Here is a 26,330-nt window from a genome sequence, read left to right as displayed (position 1 = left end):
GGAAGCTTTGTTTTTCCTTGTAGCTCACCCTCACCCGGGTCCTGACCTGGCTCACACCTGCTTAGCTTCAGTGGGTTTTCAGTTGGGAGTTGCAAGGGGATGCAAGTGATGGAGCCGCTCGCTGCAAAAGCCACTGCATTGGCCAGGAATCGAACCCAAGCCTCCTGCGTGGCAGGCGAGAATTCTACCACTGAACCACCAATGCTCAGTGCCTGGGCCTTCAAAAAAGACGCTTTTTTGGTGCTCTGTGCAAAACGCATCGACATCTGCTTCCAGCTGCAAAATGCCATTCGCGGACACTGAAGAACTTATTTCCAAGGCAGCGGGTACAAGCGATTGGGCGTTTTAAAACCACCAGGAACAGCAAAGAGGCGCGCTTCTTTGCTTGTGCCGAAACACACCGACTGGAGGCGGACAACATAGTCGGCAGGATAGGAACCTGCGCGGGGAGACCCCAATGGATTTCTAGTCCATCGCCTTAACCACTCGGCCATGACTATAGCAAGCCCCACCGCCGCTGCGTTCTTGCTACAATCTTACCTGGATTGCGAGGCGCCGGCGGAAGCCTATCAAAGTCGTTCTCCGTTTCAAAAAAACATTTCCAAAATACAAGCCTTGCAGACAGACACGCCTCAGAGGACTTAAGGGTGGATTCATGTCGGAATGATAAAGTCTCCCCGTCCGGACATGAAAATGCCACTTTGTTACACACAAAAAAAGAATCAACAACAGAGAAATGCCCACAAGCATTTGAAAAGCCGCACCACGTCGCACTTGAAATAGCTCTTACATTAGTGGTAGACGCAGGAATCGCCTTTTTATTTACGCTCTTACCAACGCGATGGAAAGCAAAACAAAGCAAAGCAGAGAAAAACAAAACAAACAAACGAAAACCCTCACGTCCTGCACTTGCATATAACGCCATTACGTGCCCAAGCAGTATTGTACGTCAACCTAGCACTGCATCCCGGGTCGTACGGTATATGGGAACGAGCACACGCCACGAATCGTCTCGAATCACTCCCTACAGCTGTAAGGCGCCTTGAAGCGTGCACCCCCAACGTTCTTCTTTGCGCATCTGTGAAAGGTAAACTCTTGAGCAAACTCTGAACCAGCTCTAAGGAAACTAATCCGATTAGACGTTACTTTGACTCATCTTCTTACGCTCAGTGCCGGATTGCTCAAATTCCAGCTAGGGTTAGGGTTAGCATTCCCACGCTACTTAGACACTTTGTTTACGCTCAGTGCTGGATTTTGGGAACTTCAGGACGAGTGGGAATTTTCTCCTATCTGTCCATTCTGTTTTGTTTTGGAGACTCTTGGCTGCCTATGTTGTTCAGTGCAGCGTGAAGGAAACATTTTCCAAAACTGTGTCAGCTCAAAAGTTGTAAGAAAACCTCTCCAGCTGCTTTAAGTCTCTTCATTTTTGTCATTTAATGTGACACTCGATGTATAACTGGAGCCTCACATATGCAAATGGTGAGGCTCCAGTTCGACACCCAGTTCGACACCACTTCACAGTATATGACAAAAGCATGGCAGACTGTGCCGGACCAGCTGGTAACTTCCGCTTATTTTGACCATATTAAACATTGGAAATCCTCCCACTTGCATTTGTGACACTTGATTTTGGCTCCACCTAAGACTCTCTTAAATCTTCAAACACTTTTCTCTTCTCCCGCAACACACTTGTCTGTCGGCACTATGTGGCAGCGTTGCATGACAACCCATCTCACCACGGAAAGGAACCTAACAGCTTTGGTAAGAGAGTAGAATTACCTGAGGAACAGCTTTCCATGGAAGCAGGACCAAGCGATGTAGCATTTTTATAGTACCAGGAAAGGAGAAGCGGCACTTCGCCTTTGCCGCACAGGCACAAGGTGACGTGCGGCAGACGCCATAGTCGGCAGGATTCGAACCTGAACGGGGAGTCCCCAATGGACTTCAAGTCCATCGCCTTAACTACTCGGCCACGACTACAGCGAGTTCGCCTCCGCCGCATTCCTCCTATAATCTAACACGGAGTGCGAGGTGGCTGCGGAAACTTTTTTAAAGTCGCTCTCCGTTAAAAAAAAAATACCTTTCACAAGATACATGCCGGCAGACAGACACGCCTCAGAGGGTTTAAGGCTGGCTTCACGTTCAAATGATAAAGTCTCCCCGTCCGGATGTCAAAATGCAACTTTGGCAGACAGAAAAAACATCAACAAACCACAAATGTGGACAAGGATTTAACAAGCTGCACCACACTGCACTTTCAAAAGCATTTACATTCGTGTTAGATGCAGGAATTGTCTTTGTTTTGCGCGCTTACGAACGCCATAGAAAATGAAACAAAACAAAAGCCCTCAGCTCCTGCACTTGATTATAATGCCATTACGTGTCGAAGCAGGAATTTACGTCATCTTACCACTGCAACATGGGGAATAGAGGGAAATGAACACACGCTACGAATCGTCTCAATCACTCCCTAGAGTCGTAAGGCACATTGAAGGGTGCACCCCCATCATTAATCGTTGGGCCTCTGTAAAAGGAAAGCTGTTGAGCAGTCTTTGAAACAGCTCGGATGAAACACTTGATTGCTTCCATGTGCATCTGGAGCCCACTTCTTATTTTCACTTCACGCCACCCAAAGCATTTCTAAAACAGGAGATTCGCGTTTGGGAATGCGCCCTGCCCTACAAATAAAACAGGTCTACGGGTCTGAAACCTGCTCCACGGAAAACAGTTCTGTTGCGCTTTTGATCAAAGGGAGATTCTCTGTTCTTACTTTTTGATGACATAACACCCAAAGGGGCTTCTTTGGAGCTGGATTCCAACCAGCATCCTAAAGTTTCTTGGCGGTGTCCTTTACAGTCCTCTGTTCGGTCGACAAGGAACAGAAGGGGGCAGCTTTCCTCACACATACAGTGCAATGTACTGTAGTGTTCCCCTTCATTGAATTCGCAGTTCTGCATCAGACCTCAAACTCGTTTCCTTAGCTTGGATTTAAGCCACGAAGCAGGCTTCTACTGTATAAACGTCTAGAGGAATCACAAACTATTTGAGAGGCCATCATCCCATTGGGAACTGACAAAGTCTATCCCTAAACACCTAGCGCAGTCTCTCGAGAGACTGTCAAAAATCGCTTTCTCCGTTTGTGCTGCAAGTAAGTGAAAACGCGGTCTCAACCCAGAGCCACTTGGCAGCAGCGGCACGTAAATACTGTTACTGCCACTGCTCGATACCGACGTTAGCCTACTATACCATGTTCAGCCACCGCTAGAAAATGTAAGGCTCTAGTACTGGAGCAAACAAAAGGAGGGCCAACGTCAAACGTAGAGAGCGACGAGGATGGGATTTGAACCCATGCGTGCAGAGCACAATGGATTAGCAGTCCATCGCCTTAACCACTCGGCCACCTCGTCGACAAAACTGGGCTGTCCAGACATGGGTTGGCGCGCTCCAGATGATCTTTTTCTTTTTTTTCCCTCGTACTCGAGGGTCATTTTCCTGTTCCACATGCGATTTCAACATTTTCCTTGGGAGATGTCAAGCCAGCACGCCACTGCTGTGGTTCAGTGGCCAGTGTGGAGTTCAGTGGCCCTGTTGTACACAGAAAGCACATTGAGCTCCTTGGACATGAAAAGTTCCAGATAAAAGCCATTTGTCATCCTTTCTCTTGGTGTCGATGTTACTATTGTATGTAAAGGTGGCAACTTGCTCAGCGAGCAGGCGGAGCACACACCGAATGCAGATGTGTCTGAGTGGTGTGTCCAAGTGGCTGCAAAAGGACAACCATCCTGGGGCGCCGTGGCTTAGTTGGTTAAAGCGCTTGTCTCTTAAACAGGAAATCCTGAGTCCGAATCCCAGTGGTGCCTTCTTTGTTCTGTCTTCTTGAACAGAACTGGTCCTTACAGACAACCGCCTACGGCTAGACTGAATTAAATGCAAGTATTCATTTCCTGTCTTTAACGCGACTTGTTTTTCTTAAAATGGATGCAACTTGCAAAACATGAAATACAAACATTGCTAATCAGCGCTAGCGGCTGGCAAAAAAAAAGAAGTCAGCAATGTTTTTTTTCTTTAACCTTAACCCTGCTAATGGAGAAGAGTTAAACGACCGAGTCTATGCAGCTTAAACGGTGCTCATGTCGGGTTCTTAGCTGAAAGGGTGGTAAATCACGCTCACCCCAGTCCTTAATCTTTTAAAAGGATACAAAATTGAACCTAGTCGCCACATCACATACATCCTGTTCAACGATAAAAAGGTGACATCTATCCTCGATCCAGAGTAAATCCCATGTTGAGGGCATATTTTTTTCCACTTTACCATGAGTCGGGCTAAGCTGCACAGAGGCGAGAGCAGAGCAATGAGGTCACGGGGACAGGGGAGTCACACGCTGGCGGTTTAAACACGCGGAAGAAAACTGAGGGATCCACAGTATGTGGACCCTCCGTGCGCCATCAGTCCGCACTCCGGACTCTGAATCCTGCCATCCAAGTTAAGATCTCGGCGGAACCTGAGGCGCAGTTCCTTCTTAAAACGTAATCTGGTGAGCATTTCTAGAATCGTACTTGTATAGATGCAGCCTTTAATGTGTTGCTAGGTTAAAATTGATGACTTCTTGAACTTCAGTAGGCAACTGCCCTCTTGATTTTGGATTTAATTTCTTTATTACAGGGGCGCTTTTTTGAAGACAGAGTCATGTTCAGGTACTTTGCTTGATGGAGGAAGCATATTTCGGACTCTGTGATCTGCTCACCTGGAAAGGTCTGCTGTACTACTACAAGAGAGAAGTAGAGTCTGGAAGAATGGACAATTTTATGATGCTTTGGAAGATAATGTTTTTTTTTCTTTGAAATCGAAATGAATCAGAATATCAGTGCAAAAGACAAACTCTTGGTTTGGTTTAAAGAGATATGGTTTTAAAACAGACAAAATGTAGAAAACAGGTGTTTCTCACTTTTGGAAAAGAATGGACCGGGGGTAATATTTTACTAGTTGCAGTGCTGATCTCACTGGGTTACAGTCCTGCAGTGTTACACCAGGGCCAGTGGCGCAATGGATAACGCGTCTGACTAAGGATCAGGAGATTGCAGGTTCGACTCCTGCCTGGCTCGGGTCGTTTTTAAGCGCATCGGGCTGCTCCCTAAGTAGTCTGTGCTACTTACTGCATTGTAATCGTACCCAGTAAGAGATTTCCTTCATGTAAATGAACTGCACCTGACAGCTTTAGAAAAACACCTGGGCTCAGTACGGTGCTGAGAGCTCAGCGTTGCTGTTCTAATTAGCACGCACTGCATCGGCTATGAGCCCGAACCTTTCAATTATTCCGATCAGTAAGTCAACACGTAGTCCACATGAACGGTAGAAATATTCTCTTGTTTGTATAGAACTGAATGTCCCTGACAATGTACTGTTAGTTTTAATTGAAGAACGGCATTTGTGTTCAAATATACCAGACAAGTTTATGTAACTGCTCATGCGACACTCAGTTGTAATTAGTCAAGAAAAAAAAGTCGAACAACACCTGCGGGTTTGATTCTGAACGTTTCAGATTGCAGCGCCTTTTACTTCCATTGACAAATGATAGAGATTCGAAGAGAAATCCTTCAGACCAGCAAGCAAACCCACGGCTATTTCGGTTTTCTATCTAGGCAACGTTGGTGTCTGCAATAGCATACATGAAAGCGTGATGCAATTTCTGTGGCTACATTTGTTGCACGTCATGCACAGTAAGAGTGTTTCTAACACCAAATAAAAAGTCAACAATTAGCGATCACGCCTTCTCCTCAGTTAACCCACTGAAACCCTTGCTGTTAACAGTTCTTTACTGCGTGCTTTACGAGCACCTACATATCGTGTCGGTTCTTTCAGCTTTATTCATTAGGTTTTCAAAGGCATAAGTAGAGCACCAGAGGAGCGAACGCAAAATGTGTGGTTATCTGAAGAATTGATTTCCACGGCAGCGGGTCCAAGCGATTTCGCGTTGTTATAGTACCAGGAAAGGAGAAGCGGCACTTCGCCTCTGCCGCGCAGGCACAAGGCGACGTGCGGCAGACGCCGGAGTCGGCAGGTTTCGAACCTGCGCGGGGAAGCCCCAACGCATTTTGAGCCCATCGCCTTAACCACTCGAGCACGACAAATGTGAGCTCGCTGCCGCCGCATTCCTCCTATAATCAAACACGGACTGCGAGGTGGCTGCGGATACCTTTTTAAAGTTGCTCTCCGTTAAAAAAAAATACCTTTCACAAGATACGTGCCGGCAGACAGACACGCCTCAGAGGGTTTAAGGCTGGCTTCACGTTCAAATGATAAAGTCCCCCCGTCCGGATGTCAAAATGCAACTTTGGCAGACAGAACAAACATCAACAAACCACAAATGTGGACAAGGATATTACAAGCTGCACCACACTGCACTTTCAAAAGCATTTACGTTCGTGTTAGACGCAGGACTTCCCTTTGATTTGCGCGCTTACGAACGCCATGGAAAACGAAACAAAACTAAAGCCCTCAGCTCCTGCACGTGATTATAATCCCGTTACGTGTCGAAGCAGGAATTTAAGTCATCCTACCACTGCAACACGGGGAATAGAGAGAAATGAGTACACGCTACGAATTGTCTCTAATCAGTCCCTACAGTTGTAAGACGCCTGGAAGCGTGCACCCCCATCATTAATCTTTGCGCATCTGTGCAAGGTAAACTCTGGAGCAGTCTCTGAAACGGCTCAAAGGAAACACGTGATTGATTCCATGTGCATCTGGGGTTCATTTCTTATTTACATTTAATTCAAGGGAAAGGCTTGGGTCAGTTTCAGACGGCCTCCAACAGCGAGATTCAAGCGCCCCACCTTCAGCCCAATCTGCGCCGCCAGAACGCCAACGGCTCCTCTGGTCTCCGGGGTGCGGTTGTGACCCCGTAACCTAAAGTGTTGGTGGCAGACAAATGGAGACTAACAGGTGATGTCCTAGGACATGACTACATTGTGACACTCGGTGGGGATGGTGACCATTGCTTGGAAAAGAGTGCGAGGCCCCTTTAGAAAAACATTTTGTTAACAGGCATTCTGCCTCAGCCTAAACACCTATAGCTTGCAAAGCGCATGCTATTAGACAGGCACCTCTGCAAGACCTTAAGAGTCTCTTAAACTAGTGATAGTAAGGTGTTCCCAATGGGCGATGTTCGGCTTTCAAATCATCTCGCCGTGGAAGCGCCGAGATGCAGCTGTTTAAGGCTTAGAAGCAGCTGACTGTTTTACTACCTAGCTGATCACTGTCAGTCAGGGAGCTTAGAGGTGAAAAGCCTGTCTGAGAGACAATTCGCCGTCGATCAGTTCAATATGTTCCGTACCAGCTCGGCGCACCTGAGATCATCTTGGTAGCCATGTAGCTCATATGAGTGAGAGCGTGTGTGTGTGTACCACCATGATTGGATGCTGGTCCTTCTCAGGTCACAGTAAACCTTCTGCTGCCTAACTTCCCTAATTTTGGGGATCCCTTTGAAAAAGCAAAGGAAAAAAAAACTGGCTCTTCATCAGCGTGATCGACCCAACCCAGTGTGTCCCAGTGGCCTAATGGATAAGGCACTGGCCTCCTAAGCCTGGGATTGTGGGTTCGAGTCCCATCTGGGGTGCTCCTGTCCCATTTTGAGCGTACAAATGTCCTTGTGATTTGCAAAGCTGCAACCCCACCTTACTCAGTGAGCGTCTCTGCTTTTCTCTCACATACAGCTGGGAGAAAAACTTTTGTAAACAGCCCTTCGGAATGATGTGGATTTCTGCATGAATGGCTCCTAACATGTGATCTTGTCTTTACCTAAGTCATAATAATTAATAAAGAGAGTCTGATTTAACAAACAACACACGCCCAACATTTGACATTGCTGTTTCTTTATTGACCAAATGGTTTAAACAATCAAGGTCATTGATGGAAAAAGTACGTGAACCCTTATATTAAGGAGCTAGTGGAACCTCCTTTATGACAAAAACCTCAACCCCCACTTTCTGTAGCGGCTTGTCAGACCTGAGCAGCGGTTAGGAGGTATTTTGGCCTATTCCTCTATGAAAAACTGTTTCAGTTCATGTATATTTTTGGGATGTCTTGCGCTGAATGGCCTGCTTCAGATCACGCCACAGCACTTCAATGGGATTGGGGTCAGGACTCTTACTTGGCCATCCCAAAATACGGAATTTCTTCTGTTTCAGCCACTCTGTTGTTGATGTACTCCTTTGTTTTTGTCATGTTGCAAGACCCAGCGTCTTTTGAGTTTTAGATCACAGGCAGACACCCTGACATTCTGCTGTAGAATTTCCTGATACATCTCGGAATTCATCGGTCCCTCGATGATTGCAAGCCGTACAGCCTCCGCCATGCTTCCCAGGTGGGATGAGGTTTTGGAGTTGGTATGCGGTGTTTTGTTATCTCCAAACATAACGCTGTGCACATTTACCAACAAGTTCAACTTTTGTCACGTCTGTCCACAGAACATTGTTCCAGGAGTTGTGGAACATCCATGTGGTCTTTAGCAAACTTGAGAGGGGCAGTGGTGGTTTTTTTGGGGGGGAGAGCAGTGGTTTCCTCCATGGTGACCTCACATGATCACCGCTCCTGTTCAGATTTCTTCTTATGGTGGACTCATGAACACAGACGTAAGACAAAGTCAACCACCTGTTTGCTAGATCCCATCCCCACTCAGCTAGTCAAAGATTCCCTCGAAGGACTGGCAGGACCTATAATTAGTATGATGAATGCATCGCTTGCGTCAGGCGTCGTACATGATCAATTTAAGGTAGTGGTTCTTAGACCGCTCCTTAAGAAGTCAAATTTGGATCCACAAGTTCTTAACAACTACAGGCCTGTCTCAAAGGTCCCATTTCAATCTAAATGTCTTGAAAGAATAGTTGTTGCCCAACATCAAATGGATTCAAATAATATACTTGAGAAATTTCAGTCTGGTTTCTGAAACTGCATTAACAAGAGTCGTAAATTATATTCTCTTAGCTACTGATGCGGGGAATGCAACAGTGCTAGGTTGCAACAGTGCTAGGAATGCAAACTTTAGGTTGCGCTTCTTCATGCTGCATCATTGGCATGAGTGGAGCTTTTTAAACGTCTGTACTTACTGCACCCCATAAGAAATCGTTTGTCCCTGTTCAAAAGAGATTGTGCGATGTCCTGCAGCGTTCGCAAAGCAAACCTTTGACAGTTTGAATAGAGGAATTTATTCTGCTTCCTGTGCGTGCAGTAGTTACAAACTTGAACGTCTTTACACGATCTCCTGCAGTTTTCAGTGGGTAGGCTTGGTCAGATGGCTTGGAAAAACGCACTGTGTTTCGGCTCGGGAAACATCATGAGCAGTGTCCTGCATGTTTTCTGTGTATAGCTGTCTTTTAACGCATACAGAATTCATTCGAAATCATTGATTTCTCCAATTAACAAGGGTCCCTTAAATGATGAGTCAAAGTAACATCTAATCGGATTAGTTTCTTTAGAGCTGGTTCAGAGTTTGCTCAAGAGTTTACCTTTCACAGATGCGCAAGGAAGAATGTTGGGGGTGCACGCTTCAAGGCGCCTTACAGCTGTAGGGAGTGATTCGAGACGATTCGTGGCGTGTGCTCGTTCCCATATACCATACGCCCCGGCGTGCAGTGCTAGGATGACGTACAATACCGCTTGGGCACGTAACGGCGTTATATGCAAGAGCGGGACGTGAGGGTTTTCGTTTGTTCGTTTTGTTTTGCTCTGCTTTGCTTTGTTTTGCTTTCCATCGCGTTGGTAAGAGCGTAAATAAAAAGGCGATTCCTGCGTCTACCACTAATGTAAGAGCTATTTCAAGTGCGACTTGGTGCAGCTTTTCAAATGCTTGTGGGCATTTCTCTGTTGTTGATTCTTTTTTTGTGTGTAACAAAGTGGCATTTTCATGTCCGGACGGGGAGACTTTATCATTCCGACATGAAGCCACCCTTAAGTCCTCTGAGGCGTGTCTGTCTGCAAGGCTTGTATTTTGGAAATGTTTTTTTGAAACGGAGAACGACTTTGAAATAGGCTTTCGCCGGCGCCTCGCAATCCAGGTAAGATTGTAGCAAGAACGCAGCGGCAGCGGGGCTTGCTGTAGTCGTGGCCGAGTGGTTAAGGCGATGGACTAAAAATCCATTGGGGTCTCCCCGCGCAGGTTCGAATCCTGCCGACTACGTTGTCCGCCTCCAGTTGGTGTGTTCCAGCGCAAGCAAAGAAGCGCGCCTCTTTGCTGTTCCTGGTGGTTTTAAAACGCCCAATCGCTTGTACCCGCTGCCTTGGAAATAAATTCTTCAGCGTCCGCGAAAGGCGTTTTGCAGCTGGAAGCAGATGTCAACGCTTTTTGCACAGAGCACCAAAAAAGCGTCTTTTTTGAAGGCCCAGACACTGAGCATTGGTGGTTCAGTGGTAGAATTCTCGCCTGCCATGCGGGAGGCTTGGGTTTGATTCCCGGCCAATGCAGTGGCTTTTGCAGCGAGCAGCTCCATCACTTGCATCCCTTTGCAACTCGCAACTGAAAACCCACTGAAGCTAAGCAGGTGTGAGCCAGGTCAGTACCCGGATATGGGTAAGCTACAGGGAAAAACAAAGCTTCCAGCTGGAAGCGGTGTTAATGGTGCCGGCGGGGGGGGCGCTCACCCTGAGGTCTGTGCGGGTCCCAATGCCCCAGCATAGTGACGGAGACGCTGTGTTGTAAAAGGGCGCTGTCTTTCGGATGAGATGTAAAACCGAGGTCATAGTGCTCTGTGGTCATTAAAAATGACCACCAAAAGCTCTTGGTAATTGATGGTCTTCAATAATGCTTCTCCTTTAGGTACATTTTAAATCAGCTGAAAAATGCTGTGAAATGGGGGGACACTTCAGGCCAGTGTAGGATTTGGGTTACAAGAACCATGAAACTGCATGAGAAAGCCCGTACACTGAATTTCACGGCTTTCTATTCAAAGGAGGGCAAAAGAAATTCCCTGAGTTCGATTTTTTGCAGCACAGAGAGGACCACCGTCGTGAGGCTGGTTAGCTCAGGTGGTTAGAGCGTGGTGCTAATAACGCCAAGGTCACGGGTTCGATCCCTGTACGGGCTAGGTTCTTTTCTCCTCTCTTACCAAAGCTGTTAGGTTCCTTTCCGTGGTGAGATGGGTTGTCATGCAACGCTGCCACATAGTGCCGACAGACAAGAGTGTTGCGGGAGAAGAGAAAAGTGTTTGAAGATTTAAGAGTGTCTTAGGTGGAGCCAAAATCAAGTGTCACAAATGCAAGTGGTTGGATTTCCAATGTTTAATATGGTAAAAATAAGCAGAAGTTATCTGCCGGTCATGGCACAGTCTGCCGTGCTTTTCTCAGATACTGTAAAGTGGTGTCGAACTGGAGCCTCACCATTTGCATATGTGAGGCTCCAGTTATACATCGAGTGTCACATTAAATGACAAAAATGAAGAGAGTTAAAGCAGCTGGAGAGGTTTTCTTTCAACTTTTGAGCTGACACAGTTTTGGAAAATGTTTCCTTCACGCTGCACTGTACAACATAGGCAGCCAAGAGTCTCCAAAACAAAACAGAATTGACAGATAGGAGAAAATTCCCACTTGTCCTGAAGTTCCCAAAATCCAGCACTGAGCGTAAACAAAGTGTCTAAGTAGCGTGGGAATGCTAACCCTAACCCTAGCTGGAGTTTGAGCAATCCAGCACTGAGCGTAAAAAGATGAGTCAAAGTAATGTCTAATCGGATTAGTTTCCTTAGAGCTGGTTCAGAGTTTGCTCAAGAGTTTACCCAGTGGGCATTGATTCGTCAAATATACGTATATTCACGGCGAAAATACGGCTATACGTATATATACGTCGCCTCGACGTATAATCAACGTCGAATTGCAACCGTAAAATCGACGACATTCATAAACGCATAAATAACGTCAAAAAAACATCTAACACAGTGCCTGAGGCTTTTTACTGTATGTATCGTGTGTGCCGCAACTAGGAGTATACGGCTCTCTGCACAGTGTACGAAGTAAATTATTTTCGCAGTAATTAATTTACACGTGTATAATAAATATAGTAAATATAATAAATTAATTACTGCGAAAATAATTTTCTTCGTAAATCCTGCAATCCAGATGATTGGGGCATTGGTGCATGGCTACAGTCTGTGCTAGGAACATGGAGAGGGTCTCTGGTTCAATACATATTTGTGGGTCTGGTATTATTCGTTATGATCATATCGTTAATATCCTGTTTGAAAAACATGTGGACTAAAGCTGCTGCTTCTGTGCTAATTGTACGCCCTGAAGGGATCATGAAGGTCAAAAAATGATTTCATGGGAAAGGTTCTCTTATCTAGTGGCAGAACCTGATGGGTAGAACAATATAGTTTTAAGGGGGGTTACCCTTGGGAGTGATTCCCCTAGATGCAAATGATTATTGTGGTTTATTTGTTCATAATAAGATGTTTTGCAGGAACGGAACAAAGAGAAATTTTACAACTTCAGCTAGAATTGTTCTGCAAAACGTCACAGCTGAGGCAGGGGAACAATGTGTAGATTTTTCTAAGAGTTATTACCCAGTTTTTGACCAATCTGTTGACCAATGTTGACCAAAAAAGCCTAGGATTATGCTGGGCTCCAGCCCACAGGGATTTACCTGTGCTGTAAGAACTAATGAGTGAATAAGGAGACTGGATTCTGGTGAAAGACTTCAGGAAAAAGAAATGGTGTTCACTCAGGTGGAGGGGGCTGTACCAGGTGCTGCTGACCACTGCCACTGCTGTGAAGGTCACAGAAATGGTGCCCTGGATTCATGCTTCCCACTGTAAAAAGGTCACAAACGAACTGAGCAAAGCGCAGGAGTGATGTCTCCACAAGGACAGATGGGGATAACCTGCTTGGGACTGATGTGCACAGCCTTTTTCCTTTTTATGTAGAAGCCTGTCACCACCCCAAAAGAGGAAGAATCTAAACACGAAGCCTCTTTGTATACAAACTGGCTGAATGAAACTGATAATGAGGGGGATATGAGTAATTTGTGGTATAAATTTATAAATCATACTGTAAAGTTAAAGAAATTTAATGCATCTTGTTATATATGTGCTTTAATGCCTCATTCTACAGCCTCACCCATGCGACCTTTTATGACATGTACTCTTTTATTAATATCACGTTAGAAGGCTTAGACGCTATCAAACAAGAATTAAGGGGAGTTAGATTAATGGCACTTCAGAACAGGTTCGTGCTGGACCTTCAAAATGCAGCATCTGGAGGAGTCTATGCTTTAGTAGGAGACTCCTGTTGTACATATATTCCAGCTAATGTCTATGATTACGGAAATCTTACGCTCGCTATTCAGCATTTGAAAGAACTAAAAGACAAGGTGAATAAAGAGAGAGGCATAAAAGATACACCGGCTTTTCTCTCCTGGTTAGAATCACTGTTTGGGCCAGGGGGAATGTTTTTCTTTTAAGTTACTAACACCGATTATAGGGGCTGTGATACTTGTCTTCCTGTTTTTATGTTGCTGTATGACATGTATTATTCCAATGCTTCGAAATATGGAAATATGGAAACATGGTACCTAGGGGGATAAACTGTTCATCTTTCCAGTCTGGAGAATTGGCAGCTGTCTGACGTGAGTAAGTGATCCTTAAAAAAATAATAGTTCCATGACAGTGTGCATCACCAGAAAATCAATTTCAATGCATTAAAACTCTTGTTATCCTTCTGATCATTGAAGTGTCATTGCCCCAGCACTGTATACTCTTACTTTTGACGCCTGTCTGAAGTTGGATCCATTTCTAAGAATGGTGACTCACATATCCTCATGCTCAACTTTGGCTCAACCACACAAACTATGAAGTTAATCATCTGCTTTTGCTCCAAGATTTATGTTACTAGGCTCTCTCCTGGGGATCCTCGTGGATCCATGACAGAATTCAGGGAATTCAGATTTCTGATACCTCAGCTCAGATTCTGACTGGGCAGACTGTCATTGCCTGGTGTGAATGTGTGCATATCTGTTTTTGTGCATGTTCTGTGGCCTGTTGTACAGTACATCACAAATGAAAGGGAAATGGAAAACTAAAATAAGACTCAAGTGTTTTATCTTTCATTAACAGTGTTTCATTAGTATCTGTGCTAGATCCTGTCATCCACTGCTTACCATGACAGGCTCTAGCACAGGATAGCAGCTAATACATTTAACAATCTCACTGCACAATGTTGTATATTCAAGGGCTGATCTTCTGTACTTTTTCTTTCACTTTTCATTTCCTAGAAACTCAGTCCTGCCAGGAATAATCTGAGAACAAAATCAATCTGAGTGAAAATCTAAACAGAGGAAGATTGTTTTACAGAGTCAACAAGGTCTAATTCAAGGTCATCAGCACTAACAACATTCTCTCTGGAGACAGGCGATAAGAAAATTGAAAGTGTGGGCCTCATGCTGGGCCGGGAAATGCGAACACCGGTGGACCTGGTCTTCGGCCTGTCGCCCGGAGACGGGTTGGCACCACCGGCTGGACCGGACTACGAGTGGGACCTGCGGCAGCGGATGCAGCGGGTGCACAGCTTTGCACGGACCCACCTGACACAGGCGGGGGTCCGGCAGAAGCGGCACTACGACCTGCGCTGCAGGGGGCCTGCCTTCCAGCCCGGGGACTCGGTTTGGGTGTACAACCCGCGCCGCCGCAAAGGCCTCAGCCCTAAGCTGGCACCGTCGTGGGAGGGGCCCGCTGAGGTACTCGGGGTGGTGGGCGAGGTCTGCTACCGTGTCCGGTTGCGAACACGGGGGAGAGTGGTGGTCCTGCACCGAGACCGCCTGGCCCCCTACCGGGCCCGGGAGGAGGAGCCGTGTGGGGAGGCTCCAGAGGAGCAGCCGGGGCCGGAGCCGGCCGATAGTGGGGCGTCCGTGGATCGCCAGCCGTCACCGCGGCGCTGCGGCCGCTCACGCAGGGTTCCGCAGCAGTTGGCCGAATACAAGTACAGCCTGAGGGGGGGTGTTCGACGTCGGCGAGACGCCAGACGCTTCAGGTGGGGGCAGTGTAACGCCCTCGCCTGGTGGTGAGGAGGAAGCGCCCCCAGGCGCTCGTAGTACCGCTGGGCATGCTGGGAGTGGTACCCGGGGAGAGTCTGAGGGTCAGCACGATGACCAGCGGCTGACCCTACCTGTGTAAATAATGTCCTAGTGATTCTAGTGCCCTGTGTAGTCCTGTAAAAGTGTAGTGTGTTGTTAGGTAATTACCACCCTAACTATGTGTACGTGTTCCGTCAGTCTCCTCATGTGTGTGTAGATCCTGTGTTTGGTTTAGTGTGGTTGTAAATGAATAAAGCTAATGCTTGTTTGTTAATCGCATCTCCACTCGTTCTGTAAAGAACCTGTAAACGCTACAATATTGTTAGTTGCTGTAGCTAGACGTTCAAATGAGTTTCATGAACAGATGGACTGTTTCCTCCAGCGTTATAGTATTGCAGTGAGACAGCACGATGCCTGCAAGACTATGTCACGCTAAACGCCACAGATTGTGTTTGTCCGTTCGTGTCAGTCGTCCTGCAGCCACGGGAAGTGGGACACAAACATGCTGCAATGCTTTCAAGACGTTAGGATTTGTTTGTGCAACATCCGAGAAGAGTACTTGTGGCTTGAATGTGAACTGTACGTGCCCGCCCCCTTTCCTCTGTAGTGCATGAGTTCCTCCCGGCATGCCCTTCGTCATTGTTCTCTCATCTTGTATTTAAAGGGTTGTATTTCTGCTGCTGAAAATAAGCAATGGTTTTCTCACAACGCCCTTTGTTCCCGACGGAGCCCTTGTCTGTCATGAAATTCTTCAAAACCTCAAGCTAGAAGAAGAAGACGACAAATATGAAGCGTTACAGCAATGACATGCCATGAGACGATCGATAACGATTTCCATAGGATCCCCGCGGTTGCCTGGCAACCGTCAGCTTTGCGCAGTGGCAGTATCGTAGCCTGTGAGGTTTAGTCGAGGCGCGATTATTGCTGGTTGAAAACTTTTCCCAATACCCCGCTTCCACCGGTTTGCAATACAATCGGCGAAAGCAATTTTTGACAGTCTCGTCAGAGACTGAGCAAGGTGTTTAAAGACAGATTTTGTCATGGTGACATCATGGTAGAAAGAAACGAGCTTGTTACGTCTCCACAGAAACGCTCTTTAGCTCTTTCAGCGTTATGCAGAGAACAGCGTTTGTCGAGATCACTTTTGAGTCAGCGCGAAACACCGTGTGCTGTCAGTTTGATTTCATATTGCTCGTAGCGGCGCCCGGCTTTTGTCTGTCAAACGTTAGGTTGCGCTTCTTCATGCTGCATCGTCGGCATGAGTGGAGCATTTTAAACGTCTGTACTTACTGCGCCCCATAAGAAATCGTTTGTCCCCGTTCAAAAGAGATTGTGCGATGTCCTGCAGCGTTCGCAAAGCAAACCTTTGACAGTTTGAAAAGAGGAATTTATTCTGCTTCCTGTGCGTGCAGTAGTTACAAAGTTGAACGCCTTTACACGATCTGCTGCAGTTTTCAGTGGGCGGGCTTTGTCAAACGGCTTGGAAAAACGCACTGTTTCGGCTCGGGAAACATCCCAGTGGGCATTGATTCGTCGAATATACGTATATTTACGGCGATAATACGGCTATACGTATATATACGTCGCCTCGACGTATAATCAACGTCGAATTGCAACCGTAAAATCGACGACATGAATAAACGCATATATAACGTCGAAAACACATCTAACACAGTGCCTGAGGCTTTTTACTGTATGTATCGTGTGTGCCGCAACTAGGAGTATACGGCACTCTGCACAGTGTACGAAGTAAATTATTTTCGCAGTAATTAATTTATTATATTTACTATATTTATTATACACGTGTAAATTAATTACTGCGAAAATAATTTACTTCGTACACTGTGCAGAATCAGCGGTTTTACAGTATATATCGCCTTTAAAGGTGGCTTCTCAAAACGCTTTATGGGATAAAAACAACCAGAACAGCAGCAACAACAATATTGTATTTCGTTGCACTTTGAAAACCAAGTAATAACTTAACTATACAGTACGTGCAAACGTTTCGTATGTTGCTGTCGTGAATGCCTGCGTACCCATAAGTATCTTATTTGCCTTGAGTCTGTCTACAGTATATCTGTCCCACTACCCCCCTCTCTCCCTCAATTCAATTCAATTCAAGGTGTTTTATTTGCATGACAGATGGGTACAAGCAGTTTTGGGTATGTATATTGTAACGCTTACTGCCGACAGGCACTGTGTAAGACCCGGCGTACCAGAGCGGCGTACCAGAGCAGCGCACCGAGGAAGCGTTTGCATTTATAACTTAGTTTTTAAAATTAGTCAAGCAATATGAACTCCCGGAGTGCTGGCTGTGACGAATTAAACCGGTCTCACAGGTATTCAAAGTAGGAAGTACAGTGTTAAGTGGTAGCTGGGCTACTCCCTCAATAGAATCGCTTTAAGGAAAAGCATTTTCAGAGAGCAATCACGCTGTGTTTATGTAGAAAAAGCGATTAGGTTTATGAGCAATCTAATTACCTATTCGCTTAAAACGCTATATAAAATAAAGTTTATTTAGAGATGAATGATCAGTGTCGCAGTTTAAATAATGGGAGTCAGGAAACTAACACACAGCGCCACCGGATTTAATAACGCAATAAAAACGCTATAAAATAATGTGACTAGGCACAGAAAAAGTTTACAGCACAGTACAATAATAAATGCTGACCATGACTTTAGAAGCATAAATTACCTTACACTCAATTTAAACACAAGCTGTCTTTCTGTATGAACCTCTAAGCTGGTTCATACAGAAAATGTAGAAATGCATTAGCCTGATTATGATTAAAAAACACATAATTAAACACGCGTTTGCGATTTAAATCACAACACGATTTAATCAATTTAAATGTTTATATTGTAACGCATACTGTCCAGCCTCCATTTCTCTATAAAAATTTACTCTGTTGCACACACACACTAGAAGCAGGAACCGCTGTCAGAAGGGAAGATATGTTCAAAATATCGCAAATATCGATCATGTTGCGATATTTTGAAATATAAATGTCAATTGATTGTCCATAATATCGCTTACCTATTTTTTCGAAGAAATGTTTGTTAAAAGAAAAGTCCAACACCAGCTGGATTCAAACACACAACCTGCCAGTTGGTAGTCACGCACCTAGACCAGTCAGCTACAAGACAGCTCGCATGAACAGGCAGGCGAAACAGCCCTACACAGCCCTGTCGCAGTACACGGATATAATCATACCGTTATTAAATTCTTTAGATACGCAATTCCATATTATATTCCCTTTTAATCAAATTCTAAAAGTATGCTTGTTGACTCCGGTATCACGTTAGTTAAAGACTTCGAAGCTTACAATGTTTAGGGAGAAATGGAATACTGGTGTGTATTTTTTTCTTTAAAGTACCAAGACCAGCTATATACTGTATGTTTATGTTCCAAAATTAATATCGTTTATGGCCTTCACACGCGTTACAGTATGCTCCTATTCTTTTTATGCTCAGCTACTAAGATTTTCCTTCAGTGGTAAAATTCAATATCTACAACGGGCACAGTAAAGACGTTTACAGTAAGTCTTTCTACGACAGACCAACGGACCACGAGTGCCCCTGTCGGTCAACCAATCATGCACCGCGGTACCCCGTGTCATCTTACCTGCGGTACGTGTCTGTACCGCTCACTTTGAATGGCTGCATCTGTAGCTGATCACTGTCAGTCAGGGAGCTCAGAGGTGAAAAGCCTGTTTGAGAGACAATTCGCTGTCGATCAGTTCAATATGTTCCGTACCAGCTCGGCACACCTGAGATCATCTTGGTAGCTGTGTAGCTCAGATGAGTGAGAGCGTGCGTGTGTGTATCACCGTGATTGGATGCCGGTCCTTCTCAGGTCACAGTAAACCTTCTGCTGCCTAACTTCCCTAATTTTGGGGATCCCTTTGAAAAAGCAAAGGAAAACTAAACTGGCTCTTCATCAGCGTGATCGACCCCACCCAGTGTGCCCCAGTGGCCTAATGGCTAAGACACTGGCCTCCTAAGCCAGGGATTGTGGGTTCGAGTCCCATCTGGGGTGCTCCTGTCCCATTTTGAGTGTACAAATGTCCTTGTGATTTGCAAAGCTACAACCCCACCTTACTCAGTGAGCGTCTCTGCTTTTCTCTCACATACAGTTGGGAGAAAAAAATGTGTAAACAGCCCTTCGGAATGATGTGGATTTCTGCATAAATGGCTCCTAACATGTGATCTTATCTTTATCTAAGTCATAATAATTAATAAAGAGAGTCTGATTTAACAAACAACACACGCCCAACATTTGACATTGCTGTTTCTTTATTGACCAAATGGTTTAAACAATCAAGGTCATTGATGGAAAAAGTACGTGAACCCTTATATTAAGGAGCTAGTGGAACCTCCTTTATGACAAAAACCTCAACCCCCACTTTCTGTAGCGGCTGTTCAGACCTGAGCAGCGGTTAGGAGGTATTTTGGCCTATTCCTCTATGCAAAACTGTTTCAGTTCATGTATATTTTTGGGATGTCTTGCGCTGAACGGCCTGCTTCAGATCATGCCACAGCACTTCAATGGGATTGGGGTCAGGACTCTTACTTGGCCATCCCAAAATACGGAATTTCTTCTGTTTCAGCCACTCTGTTGTTGATGTACTCCTTTGTTTTTGTCATGCTGCATGACCCAGCGTCTTTCGAGTTTTAGATCACAGGCAGACACCCTGACATTCTGCTGTAGAATTTCCTGATACATCTTGGAATTCATCGGTCCCTCGATGATTGCAACCCGTACAGCCTCTGCCATGCTTCCCAGGTGGGATGAGGTTTTGGAGTTGGTATGCAGTGTTTTGTTATCTCCAAACATAACGCTGTGCGAACATCCATGTGGTCTTTAGCAAACTTGAGAGGGGCAGTGGTGTTTTTTTTGGGGGGGAGAGCAGTAGTTTCCTCCGTGGTGACCTCGCATGATCACCACTTCTGTTCAGATTTCTTCTTATGGTGGACTCATGGACACAGACGTAAGACAAAGTCAACCACCTGTTCGCTAGATCCCATCCCCACTCAGCTAGTCAAAGATTCCCTCGAAGGACTGGCAGGACCTATAATTAGTATGATGAATGCATCGCTTGCGTCAGGCGTTGTACCTGATCAATTTAAGGTAGCGGTTGTTAGACCGCTCCTTAAGAAGTCAAATTTGGATCCACAAGTTCTTAACAACTACAGGCCTTTCTCAAAGGTCCCATTTCAATCTAAAAGTCTTGAGAGAATAGTTGTTGCCCAACGTCAATCGTATCTGGATTCAAATAATATACTTGAGAAATTTCAGTCTGGTTTCTGAAACTGCATTAACAAGAGTCGTAAATGATATTCTCTTAGCTACTGATGCGGGGAATGCAACAGTGCTTGTGCTTCTAGATCTTAGAGCTGCCTTTGACACGGTTGACCTCTCTGTTTTGTTACACAGGCTTGAGTTTGAGGTTGGCTTATCTGGAACCGTCCTTCAGTGGTTTACTTCACATTTTACTCATCGTTTTCATTATGTTCAAATATCTAATAATTGTACTGCTTCATCAATGTCACCAGTTCAATTTGGGGTACCAGAGGGATCAGTGCTGGGACCAATATTGCTCTCTCTCTCTACATGCTGCTGCTAGGTAGGATAATCCGAAAAAATAATATGAACTTTCATTCATATGCTGATGACACTCAAATAAACATTTTGTTTACACCAAACGACAACTCTTCTATTATCACTTTAGATAAATGCATTAATGAAGGAAATACTTGGATGTGTGAAAACTTTTTGTTACTCAACTCTGAGAAAACTGAGGATCTGTTGATCGGAGGCAACAATACTGATAGGACTACTATAACTTCAGCACTTAACTCAGTGGATTTAAACATTTGTCTCAAAGAGACAGCACATTACCGAGGCGGCATATTAGACACAAGGCTCTTAACAACTTGCATTGTTAAGAACCTTGGGAAGCCCTTGTTGTGAAAGGCGCTATATAGAAATACATTGATTTGAACTGAATTGACAATGTAAAATGTTGTGTGTGTTGTTTGTTAAACAAGACTGTCTTTATTTATAAAAAAATAAAAGGAATTTGCTAGGAATGCAAACGTTAGGTTGCGCTTCTTCATGCTGCATCGTCGGCATGAGTGGAGCTTTTTAAACGTCTGTACTTACTGCGCCCCATAAGAAATCGTTTGTCCCCGTTCAAAAGCGATTGTGCGATGTCCTGCAGTGTTCGCAAAGCAAACCTTTGACAGTTTGAAAAGAGGAATTTATTCTGCTTCCTGTGCGTGCGTGCAGTAGTTACAAAGCTGAACGTCTTTACACGATCTGCTGCAGTTTTCAGTGGGCGGGCTTTGTCAGATGGCTTGGAAAAATGCACTGTGTTTCGGCTCGGGAAACATCATGAGAAGTGTCCTGCATGTTTTCTGTGTATAGCTGTCTTTTAACGCATACAGAATTCATTCGAAATCATTGGCTTCTCCAATTAACAAGGGTCCCTTAAAGGATGAGTCAAAGTAACGTCTAATCGGATTAGTTTCCTTAGAGCTGGTTCAGAGTTTGCTCAAGAGTTTACCTTTCACAGATGCGCAAAGAAGAATGTTCTGGGTGCACGCTTCAAGGTGCCTTACAGCTGTAGGGAGTGATTCGAGACGATTCGTGGCGTGTGCTCGTTCCCATATACCGTACGCCCCGGGGTGCAGTGCTAGGATGATGTACATTACCGCTTGGGCACGTAACGGCGTTATATGCAAGTGCGGGACGTGAGGGTTTTCGTTTGTTCATTTTGTTTTGCTCTGCTTTGCTTTGTTTCGTGGTCAAGAGGCGTAAGGTAAGTCGTAATCCAGGGAGAACACTGGTGGCAAACAGTCCGAGGTGAGAGGCGAGGTCCAAAGTCGAAAAGGGAGAAGGGGAGTCCAATATCCAGAATAAACGAGGTAATGGAAAAAACGCCAGGTAGAGCTCTCAAGGAGTAGACTCAATACCAGCGAGAAGCAGGTAAAGATGGTAAAAATAGCACTGCGTACCGCACGGTGGAGTGTGTGCAGGTGGGTTAACTCATGCGGCGGCGTTTGTTAATAATCACCCGCTGCTGGTGCTGTTTAGATTGCTTTAGAGTTGGTTTTAACTGCCTGGCGGTCATGACAAGCTCCTCTTTAAGCTGTGGTTTAGCTTTGCATTCATGTGTTTCTAGAGCAGTTATTTATGGGGGTGGGTGGGTCTTTCACAGAGGCTCAGGACAAATCCCCTGCATGAAAGTCTACTGTGTGCGTTCAAACAGTCACAGGTCAAGAGCCAGGCAGGAGGACAATGGACAGAAGAAGCAACGAACTAAAAATAAAAAATGAATATGAAAAAGCCACCATCTTTTTCTTTTTGACATTTTCCGACTTTCATGCAAGCCAGGACAAAGTTGCTCGTAGCTACTTGTGGATTCAAATACTCTATCGAGTGCTTTGATGAGTTTTTGCAATTTGATTGTCGTCCTCTCAGCCTGTTTCTGTTTTTTTTTTCAATCTAGTGATGGAAAGTAAGAGGGAAATGATGGAGCAATCAATAACCGCTCCGGAAAAATGGAAGAAAGAAATGGCCCGTCACTAAGGACATTTGTGAAGCAGAGGAGTGACATCACCACAAAGGCGACTTATTCTGCTGATCGTTTTGGTGAATAATGATTGAGGCGTGTTAAGAGAAAGGTAGCTGCGTCAGCATGCTTAGGCTGCAAAGGATAAAGCAAAGGTTTACTCCATGCTGAAAAGAGAAGAAAAGAAGCACAACGTTTCGGCTGTGGAGCCTTCTGCACCATCTTCTTTAGCGATGGTGATGATGTTTACATTGGAAAAACTGAGACACACATACTGGAGGGGCTTGAACCACCAACTTTTCAGCTCCACAGAGTCTGACAGTCTTTTGTGCGCCCTACATTTGCAGGTTTATGGTCAAAGAAAACAATCACTTGCGCTTCTTGCAGCCGGCAATCTTTTTCCACTGACAACCAAGAAATGGATTTCATCTTTCACAAGCTGTATGGATTTCTTCAAAAACAAGTTATTCCAGAAAGGAAATGAATTCTTGCATTAAACTGAACCAAGCTGTACATGTTTGTCTGAAATGATACATTCGGCACAACAAGACACGGAGAGAGGCACCGCTGGTATTCAGACCCAGGATCGCCTGCTTACTAGGCGGGCACTTTAAGCCACTAGGGAACAGCGCCAGCGGAGCACCGCGCTTTTACAGACACTTGGACACATCTGCGTTCGGTGTGCACTTAACCTGCTCTCTGAGCCCGTTGCCTCCGTCCCATTTAATAGCAGAACTGACGCCAAGAGAAATGATGAGAAATGGCATTTATCGGGCAATTTTCATGTCCAAGGAGCTCAATGCCCTTGACACCTCCCCAAGGCGACAGAGCTGTGCATTCTTTGGCGACACCATTTTTTCTTTTGTTTAATTTCTATACTTATTGATAGAATAAAAACGATATGTCATGTACTGTAAGGGAAATGTCTCTTTTCATGGGGAAAGCTAGCACCAGCAAATGTTGTGTTTAGAAGAAGTGATTTAACATGACACGTGACCTAATTTACCGGAGCAAAAGCTCACCCAGCAAGCCCTGCTTTACTTCTATGGGAGAGAAGTACTGTAGAGTCTGCAAGATGTTCAGCTGGGTAGCTACGTCAGCATGCCTCGGCTGCAAAGGAACAAGTAATAGGTTTATTGCATGCTGAAAAGAGAAGAACGGAACCCCGCGTTTCGACTGTGAGGTCTTCTCACACCTGAAGAAGCCTCACACCTGTAAAAGGCTCCATGGTTTTCTTTCTTCTCTTTTCAACATGGAATACACCTATTGTCTGCAAGATGTGACAATTTCATGGTGTTTTGGAAGAAAACCTTTTTTCTTTGAATTCAAAATCAATCGGAATTTCAGCACGACACATCAACACTTTTTCTGTTTTAAGGAGATGATATTTTAAACCTGATAAAAATAGTAGGAAACACAAGTTTCTTGCTGTGAAAATTTAGATGGGGAAGTGTACTACTAGTAGCAGTGTAGAGCTCTCTGTGGTGGAGTGCAAGCGCATGTTCTATGGGCCAGTGGCGTAATGGATAACGCGTCTGACTTTGCATCAGAAGATTGTAGGTTCGAGTCCTGCCTGGCTCGTGAGGCTTTTAAACCTCTCAGGTTCCTCGGTAACAGGTTGCCGTCATGTATATGAACTATAGAAAAGCATTTGCCACAACCCGTAAATTAGCACGCAAGTGCGGGCTAGTTAACACAGAACTGTATGGAGATCATCTCCAGCTCCGAGCTCAATTGCAATGAAAAAACATGCAGAACAGAACTGGAGAGCAGCTGAATTTGTGCTCAGTAGGGTGGGGAGGACTCAGCACTGCTATTGTTCTAATTGGCATGAACTGCAGGGGATCTGAATCAGAACATGTCAGTTAGTTCGATCATTGCGTCAATATGTAGGCCACGTTAATATAGAATTATTACTTTGTCTGTCTCGTCTTTGTATATAGCTGAATGTCCCTGACAATTTCATGTTAGTTTTTAAGAACGACATTGGTGCTAATATATACATATATAGCATATAAGGAACACGTAAAAGTTTAGTCCATGCTGAAAAGATAAGAAAACCGCCACAACGTTTCATCTGGGAATAAATCTTTACTTGTTGTTTTGCAGCCTACCCATTCTGACCTAACTCCTCCCTTGAAATTCCCTAACAGATAAGGGTACGTAACGGCTCATGCGATGCTCAGTTGCAATTTGTCCCAAAACAAACAAGAACAGCAGCTGAGGGTTTGAGTTCGAACATGCACTGTATTAAAGCAGCTTTTATTTCCATTGATAAATGGTAGATATTCCTACAGAGATTCTCCAGGTGAGTAAGCGATTCCTGTTTCTGTTTCTATTTCTGTTTCATATATATATACAGTATATATATATATGTTACATGTGTCTCTGCAATAGTATAAATGTGTTATACACTATCAGGGGCTGCTTTTTTGTGCACCTCATCTACAACAAGGGTTTTTTTTTCATTTATGTTTGTGGACCTTCACCATTTGAGGAAGTGAGTTAGATAAGAAAGTTACAGGTATGGTGAGCAATGACTGACAAAGGCACGTACTGCGTATTCCTTACAGAAGTGTAAGCAATTTGTTCTAAAAAACACCGGCTAAAGTCCAACATCGTTAACAATCTTATTACTTAAACAGAATTAACATCAATAAACTGTAAGGTGCTGGTACATGCGAGTAGATTTGATCTTCTATTAAACAAAAATGCAATTACAGCTCTAAAAAGGTGAACCTAGACTTCTGTAACAGATCTGTTCAGGTCATCGCTGTTCCTCTGACCTTGTGAGTCTTTGGAATTTTAAAAGTGTATTTTGCTTGCCTTTCATGTGGTCTGTGTACAAGTCACTGTGGCGTATGCGGTCCTACACAGCCTTGCTATAGACGTGACGAGCCTCCGCTATGTTGCAATGGAGAACAGGTTCAGTATGGAGCTGCCGAGAAAATTCAGCTGGAAAGCTCGTTGCAGAAAAGCATCGTTATCTGCGTCCAGCTGCAAAGCGTCACTCGTGGGTGCTGAAGAATCGATTTCCAAGGCAGTGGGTCTAGGCGATTTAGAGTGTTAAAGGTCCCAGCGAAAACAAAACAGCGCTGGTTCTTTTTCATGCACGCACGAGAGCAAATGCAAAGGACACCGTAGTCGGCAGGATTTGAATCTGCGCAGGGAGACCCAAACAGATTTCAAGTTTGTTGCCTTAACCACTCGGCCACGATTACAGTAAATACACCAGCTGTTGGCTTCTTGCTACAATCGAACAGGGAGTGCGAGGCGGCGGCGGCGGCGGCAACTTTTTTCAAGTTCGCTCTCCGTTTAAGAAACCTTTTACGCCATACGTGTAAGCAGACACACACCTCAGAGTACTTAAGGGTGGCTTCAAGTTGGAATGATAAAGTCTCCCCGTTCGGACATGAAAATAGAACTTTCTTAGACAGAAAGAAATCAACAACGGAGACATGTGGACGACGATTTCAGTCACTGCACTTTGAATAGCATTTTTACTCGAGTTACAGGAGATGCACGAATGGCCCTTGACCTACGCTCTTACGAATGCCTTGGAACATTCAAAGAGAACAGCCCTCAAGTCCTGCGGTTTATTATAATGCTGTTGCGTGTCGAGGCAGTATTTGACTCCGTCCTACCGTTGAGACACGGGGCGTACTGTAAATGAACTGCACCTGACAGCTTTAGAAAAACACCT

At 44.9% G+C, this 26,330-nt stretch overlaps 8 non-coding genes across 8 annotated transcripts; 5 read left to right on the top strand and 3 right to left on the bottom strand.

Moving 5' to 3' along the window:
- Positions 1 to 1,898: 1,898 nt before the first annotated feature.
- Positions 1,899 to 1,980, bottom strand: trnas-uga (transfer RNA serine (anticodon UGA)). The gene has a single exon. It is a non-coding gene; the product is annotated as a tRNA-Ser (tRNA).
- A 1,345-nt stretch (positions 1,981 to 3,325) lies between these two features.
- Positions 3,326 to 3,407, bottom strand: trnas-gcu (transfer RNA serine (anticodon GCU)). Its single transcript has one exon. It is a non-coding gene; the product is annotated as a tRNA-Ser (tRNA).
- Positions 3,408 to 5,030: 1,623 nt separating this feature from the next.
- trnal-aag (transfer RNA leucine (anticodon AAG)) lies at positions 5,031 to 5,103 on the top strand. The gene has a single exon. It is a non-coding gene; the product is annotated as a tRNA-Leu (tRNA).
- A 4,990-nt stretch (positions 5,104 to 10,093) lies between these two features.
- trnaf-aaa (transfer RNA phenylalanine (anticodon AAA)) lies at positions 10,094 to 10,175 on the top strand. The gene has a single exon. It is a non-coding gene; the product is annotated as a tRNA-Phe (tRNA).
- A 5,742-nt stretch (positions 10,176 to 15,917) lies between these two features.
- On the top strand, positions 15,918 to 16,059 carry LOC148642672 (U4 spliceosomal RNA). Its single transcript, XR_015929459.1, has one exon. It is a non-coding gene; the product is annotated as a U4 spliceosomal RNA (small nuclear RNA).
- A 2,957-nt stretch (positions 16,060 to 19,016) lies between these two features.
- On the top strand, positions 19,017 to 19,089 carry trnar-ccu (transfer RNA arginine (anticodon CCU)). The gene has a single exon. It is a non-coding gene; the product is annotated as a tRNA-Arg (tRNA).
- Positions 19,090 to 24,135: 5,046 nt separating this feature from the next.
- On the top strand, positions 24,136 to 24,208 carry trnaq-uug (transfer RNA glutamine (anticodon UUG)). Its single transcript has one exon. It is a non-coding gene; the product is annotated as a tRNA-Gln (tRNA).
- Positions 24,209 to 25,766: 1,558 nt separating this feature from the next.
- trnas-uga (transfer RNA serine (anticodon UGA)) lies at positions 25,767 to 25,848 on the bottom strand. The gene has a single exon. It is a non-coding gene; the product is annotated as a tRNA-Ser (tRNA).
- Between the last annotated feature and the right edge of the window lie 482 nt (positions 25,849 to 26,330).

The sequence above is a fragment of the Lepisosteus platostomus genome, chromosome 22 (assembly GCF_059453375.1).
Source record: "Lepisosteus platostomus isolate fLepPlt1 chromosome 22, fLepPlt1.hap1, whole genome shotgun sequence".
Taxonomy (NCBI): Eukaryota; Metazoa; Chordata; class Actinopteri; order Semionotiformes; family Lepisosteidae; genus Lepisosteus; species Lepisosteus platostomus.
Note: the sequence above shows the minus strand (reverse complement) of the source record. Positions and strands in the feature narration are given on the sequence as shown.